This window comes from Euprymna scolopes, unplaced genomic scaffold (genome assembly GCF_053919585.1).
Source record: "Euprymna scolopes isolate OS-2025 unplaced genomic scaffold, ASM5391958v1 sca22, whole genome shotgun sequence".
Taxonomy (NCBI): Eukaryota; Metazoa; Mollusca; class Cephalopoda; order Sepiida; family Sepiolidae; genus Euprymna; species Euprymna scolopes.
In genome coordinates, this window is record NW_027633236.1 from 193,772 (window position 1) to 206,271 (window position 12,500).

The 12,500-nt window shown below is 58.6% G+C and overlaps 2 non-coding genes and 1 pseudogene across 2 annotated transcripts in view; all 3 read left to right on the forward strand.

Moving 5' to 3' along the window:
* Nucleotides 1-6,157: 6,157 nt before the first annotated feature.
* Nucleotides 6,158-8,528, forward strand: LOC145273918 (small subunit ribosomal RNA; annotated as a pseudogene).
* A 395-nt stretch (nucleotides 8,529-8,923) lies between these two features.
* Nucleotides 8,924-9,080, forward strand: LOC145273903 (5.8S ribosomal RNA). Its single transcript, XR_013866556.1, has one exon. It is a non-coding gene; the product is annotated as a 5.8S ribosomal RNA (ribosomal RNA).
* Nucleotides 9,081-9,672: 592 nt separating this feature from the next.
* Nucleotides 9,673-12,500, forward strand: part of LOC145273887 (large subunit ribosomal RNA) — a 5,726-nt gene continuing 2,898 nt past the window's right edge. The window contains exon 1 of the ribosomal RNA XR_013866547.1: nucleotides 9,673-12,500. This exon is cut by the window's right edge and continues 2,898 nt beyond it. This is a non-coding gene — a ribosomal RNA (large subunit ribosomal RNA).

Here is a 12,500-nt window from a genome sequence, read left to right on the forward strand (position 1 = left end):
TAATGATAAATTGATTTTAGCAGGGCTGCTGAGTTAGCTTATAGGAGCGAGCTAAAGTAAGAAAGAAACACGCCGAAACACACCGACCGGCACCCCCGACGACGACCACGGGTAAACGGCGGGACTTTGCCGCCTCTTAAGCAAGTTTGACTGACGACTACCACGGCTATTCGGCTAGGTAGGTAGGTAGGTAGTCCTCCTCCTCGGCCACCTAGCCGTCGTCGTCGATCGAGCGACCGGGTATATTCAAGACGCCTCTACCGACACCACCACACCAGCGGGCAGTTTAGCGAGCTTGCCAACTCCTCTGCCTCCTCAAGCGCTTCCAGACGCCTACCGACACCACATGCTGCTGGCTGGCTGTCTGTTGTTACAATGGAATTTTAAAAAAAAAACAAACAAAAAACCCCAACTCTATTAAGATTTTCGATAGTTGGAAAATAATAATAAATTAAGATTTTCGATAGATTGAAAATAATGATAAATTGATTTTAGCAGGGCTGCTGAGTTAGCTTATAGGAGCGAGCTAAAGTAAGAAAGAAACACGCCGAAACACACCGACCGGCACCCCCGACGACGACCACGGGTAAACGGCGGGACTTTGCCGCCTCTTAAGCAAGTTTGACTGACGACTACCACGGCTATTCGGCTAGGTAGGTAGGTAGGTAGTCCTCCTCCTCGGCCACCTAGCCGTCGTCGTCGATCGAGCGACCGGGTATATTCAAGACGCCTCTACCGACACCACCACACCAGCGGGCAGTTTAGCGAGCTTGCCAACTCCTCTGCCTCCTCAAGCGCTTCCAGACGCCTACCGACACCACATGCTGCTGGCTGGCTGTCTGTTGTTACAATGGAATTTAAAAAAAAAACAAACAAAAAACCCCAACTCTATTAAGATTTTCGATAGTTGGAAAATAATAATAAATTAAGATTTTCGATAGATTGAAAATAATGATAAATTGATTTTAGCAGGGCTGCTGAGTTAGCTTATAGGAGCGAGCTAAAGTAAGAAAGAAACACGCCGAAACACACCGACCGGCACCCCCGACGACGACCACGGGTAAACGGCGGGACTTTGCCTCTTAAGCAAGTTTGACTGACGACTACCACGGCTATTCGGCTAGCTAGCTAGCTAGGTAGGTAGGTAGGTAGGTAGGTAGGTAGTCCTCCTCCTCGGCCACCTAGCCGTCGTCGTCGTCGATCGAGCGACCGGGTATATTCCAAGACGCCTCTACCGACACCACCACACCAGCGGGCAGTTTAGCGAGCTTGCCAACTCCTCTGCCTCCTCAAGCGCTTCCAGACGCCTACCGACACCACATGCTGCTGGCTGGCTGTCTGTTGTTACAATGGAATTTAAAAAAAAAACAAACAAAAAACCCCAACTCTATTAAGATTTTCGATAGTTGGAAAATAATAATAAATTAAGATTTTCGATAGATTGAAAATAATGATAAATTGATTTTAGCAGGGCTGCTGAGTTAGCTTATAGGAGCGAGCTAAAGTAAGAAAGAAACACGCCGAAACACACCGACCGGCACCCCCGACGACGACCACGGGTAAACGGCGGGACTAACTGTGACTCTCTTAAGGTGTGAGGAGGCTTTGCCTCTTAAGCAAGTTTGACTGACGCCTACCGACACCGGTCAGGTCGGCGAGGCTCCCGGCGGCCCCGAGCGGGACCACAGGTTGCGGAAGGCGTCCAAGTGAGCGGCGGCGACGCCAGGAGGCCCCCGGGGTCGACTCCGCGGCCCCCGGGTCGGTGTGCGGGCCTCCAGAGCTCGATAAAGTAGTGGTGTCGCTAGCGGTCGAGAAGCACTTTTCGACGCCTACTGCCACCCCCACATGGCGGTAGGCGCAAAACTGGAAAATCGCCGACCAGAAATGTCGCTTCGTATAATCGACGTTTTTTTTGACCACCATTTTCAGGTGTCGGAGGTGGGTCTGGACGAATACCAACACCATTTCTGGGGTTTCACAACCGCCCGGCTTCTCCGACATATGTTGGAAAGGAGTAGCGATCGAGCGAAGGGGGCTGTCGGTAGGCGGCCGCGGGTTGCATGTGTGCCCGGGACAGCACCCCCATCCAACTAAGGGGTGTCCCCCGGGGGCCAGGGGGACCTCGTCCAGGTCGGCCGGGCGCTTCCAGACGCCTACCGACACCGGTCAGGTCGGCGAGGCTCCCGGCGGCCCCGAGCGGGACCACAGGTTGCGGAAGGCGTCCAAGTGAGCGGCGGCGACGCCAGGAGGCCCCGGGGTCGACTCCGCGGCCCCGGGTCGGTGTGCGGGCCTCCAGAGCTCGATAAAGTAGTGGTGTCGCTAGCGGTCGAGAAGGCACTTTTCGACGCCTACTGCCACCCCCACATGGCGTAGGCGCAAAACTGGAAAATCGCCTGACCAGAAATGTCGCTTCGTATAATCGACGTTTTTTTTGACCACCATTTTCAGGTGTCGGAGGTGGGTCTGGACGAATACCAACACCATTTCTGGGGTTTCACAACCGCCCGGCTTCTCCGACATATGTTGGAAAGGAGTAGCGATCGAGCGAAGGGGCTGTCGGTAGGCGGCCGCGGGTTGCATGTGTGCCCGGGACAGCACCCCCATCCAACTAAGGGGTGTCCCCGGGGCCAGGGGGACCTCGTCCAGGTCGGCCGGGCGCTTCCAGACGCCTACCGACACCACCGGTCAGGTCGGCGAGGCTCCCGGCGGCCCCGAGCGGGACCACAGGTTGCGGAAGGCGTCCAAGTGAGCGGCGGCGACGCCAGGAGGCCCCCGGGGTCGACTCCGCGGCCCCCGGGTCGGTGTGCGGGCCTCCAGAGCTCGATAAAGTAGTGGTGTCGCTAGCGGTCGAGAAGGCACTTTTCGACGCCTACTGCCACCCCCACATGGCGGTAGGCGCAAAACTGGAAAATCGCCGACCAGAAATGTCGCTTCGTATAATCGACGTTTTTTTTGACCACCATTTTCAGGTGTCGGAGGTGGGTCTGGACGAATACCAACACCATTTCTGGGGTTTCACAACCGCCCGGCTTCTCCGACATATGTTGGAAAGGAGTAGCGATCGAGCGAAGGGGGCTGTCGGTAGGCGGCCGCGGGTTGCATGTGTGCCCGGGACAGCACCCCCATCCAACTAAGGGGTGTCCCCCGGGGGCCAGGGGGACCTCGTCCAGGTCGGCCGGGCGCTTCCAGACGCCTACCGACACCGGTCAGGTCGGCGAGGCTCCCGGCGGCCCCGAGCGGGACCACAGGTTGCGGAAGGCGTCCAAGTGAGCGGCGGCGACGCCAGGAGGCCCCCGGGGTCGACTCCGCGGCCCCCGGGTCGGTGTGCGGGCCTCCAGAGCTCGATAAAGTAGTGGTGTCGCTAGCGGTCGAGAAGGCACTTTTCGACGCCTACTGCCACCCCCACATGGCGGTAGGTGTAAAATCGGAATAGACCGGACCAGGAATGTCGAGGGGGAAAAAAATGACAAAGTCCTGGTGTGCCTAGGCGTCGAGAAGGCACTTTGCGACGCCTACCGACATCCCCATGTGGCAGTAGGCGTAAAACTGGAAAATCGCCGACCAGAAATGTCGCTTCGTATAATCGACGTTTTTTTTGACCACCATTTTCAGGTGTCGGAGGTGGGTCTGGACGAATACCAACACCATTTCTGGGGTTTTCCAGTTTGAAAGTTTTATAAAACATGTTCGGTAGGAAGCACACTTTGGTGTGTCGGTTCGTCGGAGCAGCGACTCTTTGCCTCGTGGTGGTCCGGAACGTCTCTACGGGCTTGTCGCAAAGGCGTCAGAAAGTGGCATCTCCGCCGCCTAGGGCTGTCACCGTTATCGCTGTCGCCGCGCTCCAACTTGTTTTGATCCGCCGCCTTCGTTCCTGCCAACCGTGCGCCCGCTCATCGTCGTTAGGTTATAATACGTGGTACGTGTGTGTGCTTCTCCGTGGACCTAGGGCTGCTCGACGTGTCGAACGATATGTTGGAACAACTAACGGCTCCTTTTCCTGGTTCCATAGTCGTCGTGGTACCCGCGTCGTCAGCCATATCTATGTCCACCATGTTTAGCCGATACGTTTGCTGCAGCTTCTGCTTCCGCCTCAGCGTTCGCCGCTCTCAGCCGCCGCTGTTGTTGCTGCCGTTCTGCCATTCAACCACTACCTGCGAATCTTTCGATGATCGGCCGAACGACCCATCGCTGTGCGACCGATAAATCCTCCGGATTAGGGAGAAACGCCGCCGCTCTCTGCCGCCGTCGAACGGAAAAACGTACATTGTAACGAACGAACGAACGAACGAACGAATTAACGAACGAGCGAACAAACAAACAAAAATAGCCGCGGGGGATGCACTATGTAGATCCTGATCCCCTTGTAACCATACGTACGTTGTTCGATGCTCTCCCGTCCTGGAAGTCGCCGCAGCAAACAGGAGGATGAGCAGCAGCAGGCGCCGCCGCCGTAACCGCCGCCTGCCTGCCGCCTCCTACTCCTGTCAGCGTCCGATCTCACAGCCGTGTGAACGTTCGCTGACACCCGATTTCTTTCCGTCTGGCAAAACCTTGGACGTCCCGCTCGCGGTACACGTGCTGCAGCGACTTCTCGTCCGACAACGCATAAGCGTCGACGTCTGCCGCCGCATCTTCTGATACGTGGACGGTGATAGCGCTAGTCCCTTCTTGCGCCACCTCCACCTTTGTTAGCGCCAAAGAAGATCGATCGAGCAGTCGTGGTCGCAGTCGATTAACCCGTTTTCACCGTCCGCAGTTCCCAAGCCGCCGATCAAGTCGTTGCTCTTCTTGTTCGTTCTTCCCATACCGTCGATTTGCACGGCTGCCGGATGAGCCATCCTCTGTCCGGCGAAGCGCTCACGTCAGTGATCGATACTTGCACCGACAGTCCTCCCGCTCGCGACTCGGTGCTCGAATCGGACTCGTTCGTTTTTATCTCGATGCGATTGTGAAAAGGGGGACCGGTCGTCAATGTCGTGTGTGTCGACGATGTTGTTCGCCCGGTCCGCCGCGTTGTTGTCGTTTTTTTTTTTTTTTTTTTTTCCCCTAACGTTCGCCGTCGCACGGACGAAAGGGTGAGAAAAAAAAAAAAAAGCTCGAAAAAGCCGCCCAAAAAAATCGGACCGAGGAGCCGCTTGCGAGAACGCGCCATGTGCACGTTGTCTCTCCTCGGTTTTCCGAGCACGAACACGACGCCGGTCGGTCGGTCGGTCGACGAAGGCGACGACGAAGGTGACGGGAAAATTTACGCCGCCGCTGCCCTGGTCCAGCTCCTCCCCGATGACGGCTGTGATGTTGACGTTGACGTTGGCGACGACGACGACGACGACGGAGACGACGACGACGACGAGACGGCATCGATGGCGACCACGATGACGACGACCTCGACGAGTTCAGTCTGCCCCTTGACCTCCGATGTCCGTGTGCACTGCCGTCGTGCTGTTTGTCGTTTGTCGTATGTATCGCTGTCAAGGGTGCCGTGTCGTTGTTGTTGTCGACGTTGTTGCTTGCTCTCTCGTCTCGGTCGGTTGGTACGTGATGACGACGACGACGACGAAGACGACGACGACGACGACGAGACGGCATCGATGGCGACCACGATGACGACGACCTCGACGATTCCAGTCTGCACCTTGACCTCCGATGTCCGTGTGCACTGCCGTCGTGCTGTTTGTCGTTTGTCGTATGTATCGCTGTCAAGGGTGCCGTTGTCGATGTTGTTGTTGTCGACGCTGTCGTCTGTTCTCTCTTCTCGGCCGGCTGTGACGTGGACGTTGACGACGACGACGACGAGACGGAATCGATGGCGACCACGATGACGACGACCTCGGCGAGTTCAGTCTGCACCTTGACCCTCGATGTCCGTGTGCACTGCCGTCGTGCTGCTTGTCGTTTGTCGTATGTATCGCTGTCAAGGGTGCCGTTGTCGTTGTTGTTGTCGACGTTGGTCGCTTTCGTTCTTTGAGTCTCGGTCTCGGTCCAAGTCAGGGGAGAAACAAAAAAGAGGCCATCAGCGCGGGCAGCGCGCTTCTTCTGACGGCGAACCCCCTCGAAAAATAAATAAACACGTGCCCGTCGTTGTAGTTGTCTGTCTTATGTCGGTCGGTCGGTCGGTCGGTCTGTCGTTCTGTCGAAACAAAGTCCCAAATTCCAACGATACCTGGTTGATCCTGCCAGTAGTCATATGCTTGTCTCAAAGCTTAAGCCATGCAAGTGTAAGTTCACGCCACGCATTAGAACGGGCGAAACCGCGAATGGCTCAGGAACCGGACCTAATCCTCGGGACCGTATTCCTCCTCGGAGGCGATGGATAACTGTGGCAATTCTAGAGCTAATACATGTGACACAGGCCGCGATCGGTCGGCGCGCCGTCGTCGCCACGCCTCGCGCGCTGGCACCCGCGTCGGCCGTTCCGGGTCGCGGCGCTACATATTAGACTGAGACCGATGCGCGTCATTCCGTCCTCCCGTCGTCGGCGTTCCCGCTCGCGGGTCCGTTCGGTGGCGGGGCTCATAGGGCGGCGCGCTCCGCTTTGGTGACTCTGGATAACTCACTGGTCGATCGCACGAGCTTTCACGCCCGGCGACGGGTCTCTCGAGGGTCCGCCCTATCAACTGTCGACGGTCGGTTAAGTGCCTACCGTGGTTACTACGGGTAACGGGGAATCGGGGTTCGATTCCGGAGAGGGAGCATGCGAAACGGCTACCACATCCAAGGAAGGCAGCAGGCGCGCAAATTACCCACTCCCGGCACGGGGAGGTAGTGACGAAAAATAACGACGCGGGACTCTGTCGAGGCCCCGCGATCGGAATGAGTACACTTCAAATCCGTTAACGAGGACCAACCGGAGGGCAAGTCTGGTGCCAGCAGCCGCGGTAATTCCAGCTCCGGTAGCGTATATTAAAGTTGTTGCGGTTAAAAAGCTCGTAGTCCGAACTCGGGTTCGTGGTCGCGCAAGCGGCCCCGGGGCGGCGGCGCCATCGTCCGTCGTTGACTTTGGTCGTCCGTTCGCATTCCCGGCCCTTTCCGCCGGTGTCAACCGCTAGCATACCCGCCACGCGGTCCTGCCGGCGAGGTGGACGAGGAGGTCGTGATCGGGATCCGGGAAAAAAAAAACAAGTGGTCGTCGGTTCGGTTCCGGGAGTAGTCTAACGGGGGGGTGCTACGTGTGTGTGTTTGGGTGCGTTCATTCGCATCCCCGCACTCTGACCCCCGCGCTTCTCTCCCTCTCCCTTTCCGCGCGTTCCTCTTTTTTTTTGAACCCCCCGGTCCGCTCCGAGTCCCTGCTTCGTGTCTTGTCTGCGCGCGTGTTGCGGTCGGCGGTTTCTCCTCCAAGGGTGCTCTTAACCGAGTGTCCGCGGCGGCCGGTACGTTCACTTTGAAAAAATTAGAGTGCTCAGAGCGGGCTGTTCAAGCTTGCATACGATAAGCATGGAATGATGGAAGAGGGCCTCGTCTACGTCTGTCGGTCTCCGTCTACGGCGAGGCAATGATCGAAGGGAGCGGTCGGGGCCACTCGTATTGCGACGTTAGAGGTGAAATTCTTGGATCGTCGCAAGACGAACTGCAGCGATGGCGTGTGGCAAGCACGTTTTCCTCGATCAAGAGCGAAAGTCGGAGGTTCGAAGACGATCAGATACCGTCGTAGTTCCGACCGTAAACGATGCCGACCGGCGATCCGCCGGCGTTCGCTTCCATGACCCGGCGGGTAGCCTGCGGGAAACCAGAGTTCGGTTCCGGGGGGAGTATGGTTGCAAAGCTGAAACTTAAAGGAATTGACGGAAGGGCACCACCAGGAGTGGAGCCTGCGGCTTAATTTGACTCAACACGGGAAAACTCACCCGGTCCGGACACCGGTAGGATTGACAGATCGATAGCTCTTTCTCGATTCGGTGGGTGGTGGTGCATGGCCGTTCTTAGTTGGTGGAGCGATCCGTCTGGTTGATTCCGATAACGAACGAGACTCCGGCCTGCTAACTAGTGCGCCGATGTCAGTGATTTTTACGGCGGGCTCGGCGTCCTCCGTGGCGCTCGGGTCCGGGTCGGTTTTCTCACGCACTTCTTAGAGGGACGGGTGGCAGAAAGCCACACGAGGCGGAGCGATAACAGGTCTGTGATGCCCTTAGATGTCCGGGGCCGCACGCGCGCTACACTGGAGGTATCAGCGGGGACTTCGCCCCGGCCCGAGAGGGTTGGGAAACCTCTGAACCACCTCCCTTGATAGGGATCTGGGCCTGTAACCAACCCCGTGAACGAGGAATTCCCGGTAGGCGCGGGTCAACAGCCCGCGTCGATCACGTCCCTGCCCTTTGTACACACCGCCCGTCGCTACTACCGATCGAACGGTCCGGTGAGGTCCTCGGATCTGGCCGACGACGCCGCCGGGCAGTGCGCGACGTGTCCGTCACGACACTCGTGCATCTACGCCTCGGCGTTCGATGCCTGGAGAAGACGACCGAACCCGATCGTTTAGAGGAAGTAAAAGTCGTAACAAGGTTTCCGTAGGTGAACCTGCGGAAGGATCATTACCGTTTTCCCGTTCGAGACTGGTTTGTTGTTTTCCGGCCTACCTCCTCTGTCTGTCGGCGTCAACGCCTCGAATGCGCGCAAACAAACCTATAAAAGGCGGAGCGAGAGATAGATTTGTGGTGACGCGGAGGTTTTTAAAGCCCCAGCTCTTCTTGCTTGCTTCCGCGTCTTACCACCTGTTTGTTTTTTCGCCCACCGCAAGTGATGGCCGCCTTCTTCTTTGCCTTGTCGCCGCTTTATCGTTTTTGTTTTTTTGCAGCCGCTGTGCCACCGCCGCTAGCTAAAAACAAACTACTCGCGACATTGCAATGCCGTCACGCCTCCTCGCACAGACCTCCTCGCACACTACTAAATCTATATAAACAAAAACTAATATAAAAAAACCCAAGTGCTGAACCCTGGACGGGGATCACTCGGCTCGTCCGTCGATGAAGAGCGCGGCCAGCCGCGAGAACTGATGCGAATTGCAGGACTCAGTGAACATCGACACCTCGAACGCACATTGCGGCCCCGAGATCCCTTGTCTCGGGGCCACGTCCGGTCGAGAGGCGGAACGTTACATGTCTTTCTCCGTTAACGAAACGACATCTTGCCGTCCCCGTGCCCGCCCGGTCCTCGGCACGGTGGTAACCGGGACGTCGCAGGAGCGAGTGACGAGGGGGAAGAAAAATAAAAAAAGAATTGACTCCTTTCAATGTCTTTTTTTTTTTAAAACCTCTCCGGCCTCCTCCTTCGTCTCCCGCTGGCAGACCGCGGAGTCTTTTCCCTTTTCGACCGCGTGAAGAAACACTGTGGAGGAGGAGCAGGAGGAGTCTGTCCGAAAGCAGCCGAAGGGAGAACAAAACAAAAAAAAGCACCGACCTAACCGGACTGCCGACGTAAGCGCCGCCTGCTCGTCTCGCTCTCTGCCTCATGAAGGTGTCTCTCAGCGACGCCTCGAGCAGCGCGACGAGCACGGCCGTCGCACCGTAAAAAGGTGGCCGCGTCGTAGGCAACGTCGGATGGGGAGGACCCAGGCTTTTTTTTAATTGTTGGCTTCTTCATTTTCGGTTCGGACGGGCGCTATATCGGCCAGCCGTCGTCACACGGAGGGTACCGATCGAGATTCCTCTCCTCCAAACACCACACTCTACTAAAAACCGCCGCCCTCGGCTCGGACGAGACGACCCGCTGAACTTAAGCATATCGCTAAGCGGAGGAAAAGAAACAACCGGGATTCCCTTAGTAACGGCGAGTGAACCGGGAGAAGCCCAACGCCGAATCCCGTCGCAAGTAAAAGGCTTCGGGACGTGTGGCGCATGGGTCGAAGGCAGCCGTTCGTTTTCGTCTCGCATAGTTCGGAGTTCCCTCGATCGGGGCCGCCCGCGGCGGGTGCCAGGCCCCATTCGGTGCGGACGGCGAGCGACGGCCTTCGATCCGAGAGTCGGGTTGCTTGGGAACGCAGCCCAAATCGGGTGGTAAGCTCCATCCAAGGCTAAATACCGGACGAGTCCGATAGTCGACAAGTACCGTGAGGGAAAGTTGAAAAGAACTTTGGAGAGAGAGTCACAGAGAACGTGAAACCGCCCAGGGGTAAACGGGTGGGACCGCTCACCGCGATCGCGGGGGACTCAGTCCGGTGCTGCCTAGGCTCGAGCCCAAACTCGATGTGTGTTCTTGAAAGAGAGGCCGTCGCGGCACAGGTCGTCGTTCGTCGTGTCCGCGGGGGACTCGTTCCCCGCGGTTCCAGCTTTTGTGCCCGCGTCGCCGACGAAGGAGACGGGCCGCGTGGATAGCGGGAAGGGAAACGTGGTGACGACCGTGGCGTCGGTAGGTGGCTGCGTCGGTTGGCTGCGACGGAGGGGACTCGTCCTCTCGATCGCTGCTGCCGCCGGGCCCTAACCCGCCGCATCCGTCGCCGCCGCTTCTTCTTTCCTCCTGCTCCCTCCGCGCGCGACTCCGCTGCACCCGTCCCCTTCATCATCGCTCGGCGTAATCATGGCGCGGGCGCTTCGGCGCGACCTCCGCGCGGCCGGCACCGGACGCACTTCCCTCCGGTCCGTCGTCGCGACCCGTTCCCGGCGTGCAGGTCGAACACGCGGGTTTTTTCCGTAGGCGGCAGGCGTTTCATCACCCTGAAAACCCCGTCTTCCCACCTTGTGAAGTCGGGGGCCACCGGCCGTCGGGCCCGCGAACGTAACTGCCCCTTTCTGCCGGGAACGGAGGAAATCTGACACGATCCGTTACACGTGGCGAGCCGGTCCGTTTTGATCCCGCCGGAAGTCGCGTGCGGGCGACGCACTCTGTGTGTCGCTCCTTAGGCGCCCACCGTCTCGGGCGCGTGCGCGATGAGAGGCGGGATAGGACTGGCGCGGCCTCGCCGTCACGCACCTCGCCGACGTTTCGGGTTCTTGTCGGGGGCAACCCCGCCCGCGCCCGTTTCCGTTTCCGGAGAGGTCGCTCGGCGACGCTTTTTTACTCGAGCCGCCCGCCACCCCGGGTCAGCGACGTGCATCGGCAACCCACCCGACCCGTCTTGAAACACGGACCGAGGAGTCCTGGCCGTTCGCGAGTCGTAGGGGCCACCTCTGACTAACCCCGAAGGCGAAGCGAAAGCGAGAGAGCGTGTAGGAGGGCGTCGATCGGGAGAGGTGTCGTGGCAAAGTCGTCCGGGGGTCGTCGGGGGGTGTCGTCGGTCTCGTGCCGTCGTCTTCTCCTCGCCTCACCCGCCTCCGAGCCGTGCCCGATCCCGCCGGCGCGGCGTTTTCGGCCTTCCGCCGTCGCTGCTGCGGTGCCCGCAACTTTTCCTTTTTTCTCTCTTCCCGAGAGAGATAGGAGAGGGAAGGCTCGTGGCTGACGTGCGGTTGTTTTTCCCTCCTCCCCGAGAGGGGACCGGCGCATCATCCAAAAAGGGGAATTGCCGGGCGCCAGCTTCCATATCCTCCTTCCGCCCATCGGTGAGATCCCGCGGCTTGAACTAGTCCTATTTTGTCGTCGAGTTTAGGCGCTGCGCGCGGGCGCATCACCCCCGGGTCGGTTTCCCCTTTTTCCGAGTACGACTCGGCCGACTCTGGCGTAGCGAGCGACCAGGGACCCGAAAGATGGCGATCCACGCCCGGTCGGGATGAAGCCAGAGGAAACTCTGGTGGAAGTCCGAAGCGCCTCTGACGTGCAAATCGATCGTCGGAACCGGGTGTAGGGGCGAAAGACCAATCGAGCCGTCTAGTAGCTGGTTCCCTCCGAAGTTTCCCTCAGGATAGCTGGCGCTCGATCGTCGCAATTCCATCCGGTAAAGCGAACGATTGGAGGCCCCGGGGCCGTTCACGGCCTCGACCTACTCTCGAACTCGGAACGGGTGGAACGGGCCGACTCTCCCGAACGACGGAGCCGACCCATCCGGCCGCCGCCGCCAGCACGCTTCGCTGGGCGGTTGGTCACCTCGAATGCGAGTGCCAAGTGGGCCACTTTTGGTAAGCAGAACTGGCGCTGTGGGATGAACCAAACGTCCGGCTAAGGTGCCTAACGCGACGCCCATGAGATCCCCGAAAGGGTGTCGGTCGATATAGACAGCAGGACGGTGGCCACGGAAGTCGGAATCCGCTAAGGAGTGTGTAACAACTCACCTGCCGAATCGACCGGCCCCGAAAATGGATGGCGCTGGAGCGACGGACCGATGCCGGACCGTCGCGGCGAGGAGCGATGAACTTTCGCGCCGAAACGATGCCGCGACGAGTAGGAGGGCGCCGCGGCGAGCACGGAAGCCTAGGGCGCGAGCCCGGGTGGAGCCGACCGCGGGTGCAGATCTCGGTGGTAGTAGCAAATATTCGAACGAGACCTTCGAAGACCGAAGTGGAGAAGGGTTCCGTGCCAACGGCGGTCGAGCACGGGTCAGTCGGTCCTAAGACGCGGGCGAAAGTCTTCCCGAAAGGCGCCGGATCCGTTATGAAAGGTGAAAGGAAAGCGAATCGAATCGAATCGAATCAAAAGCCCAA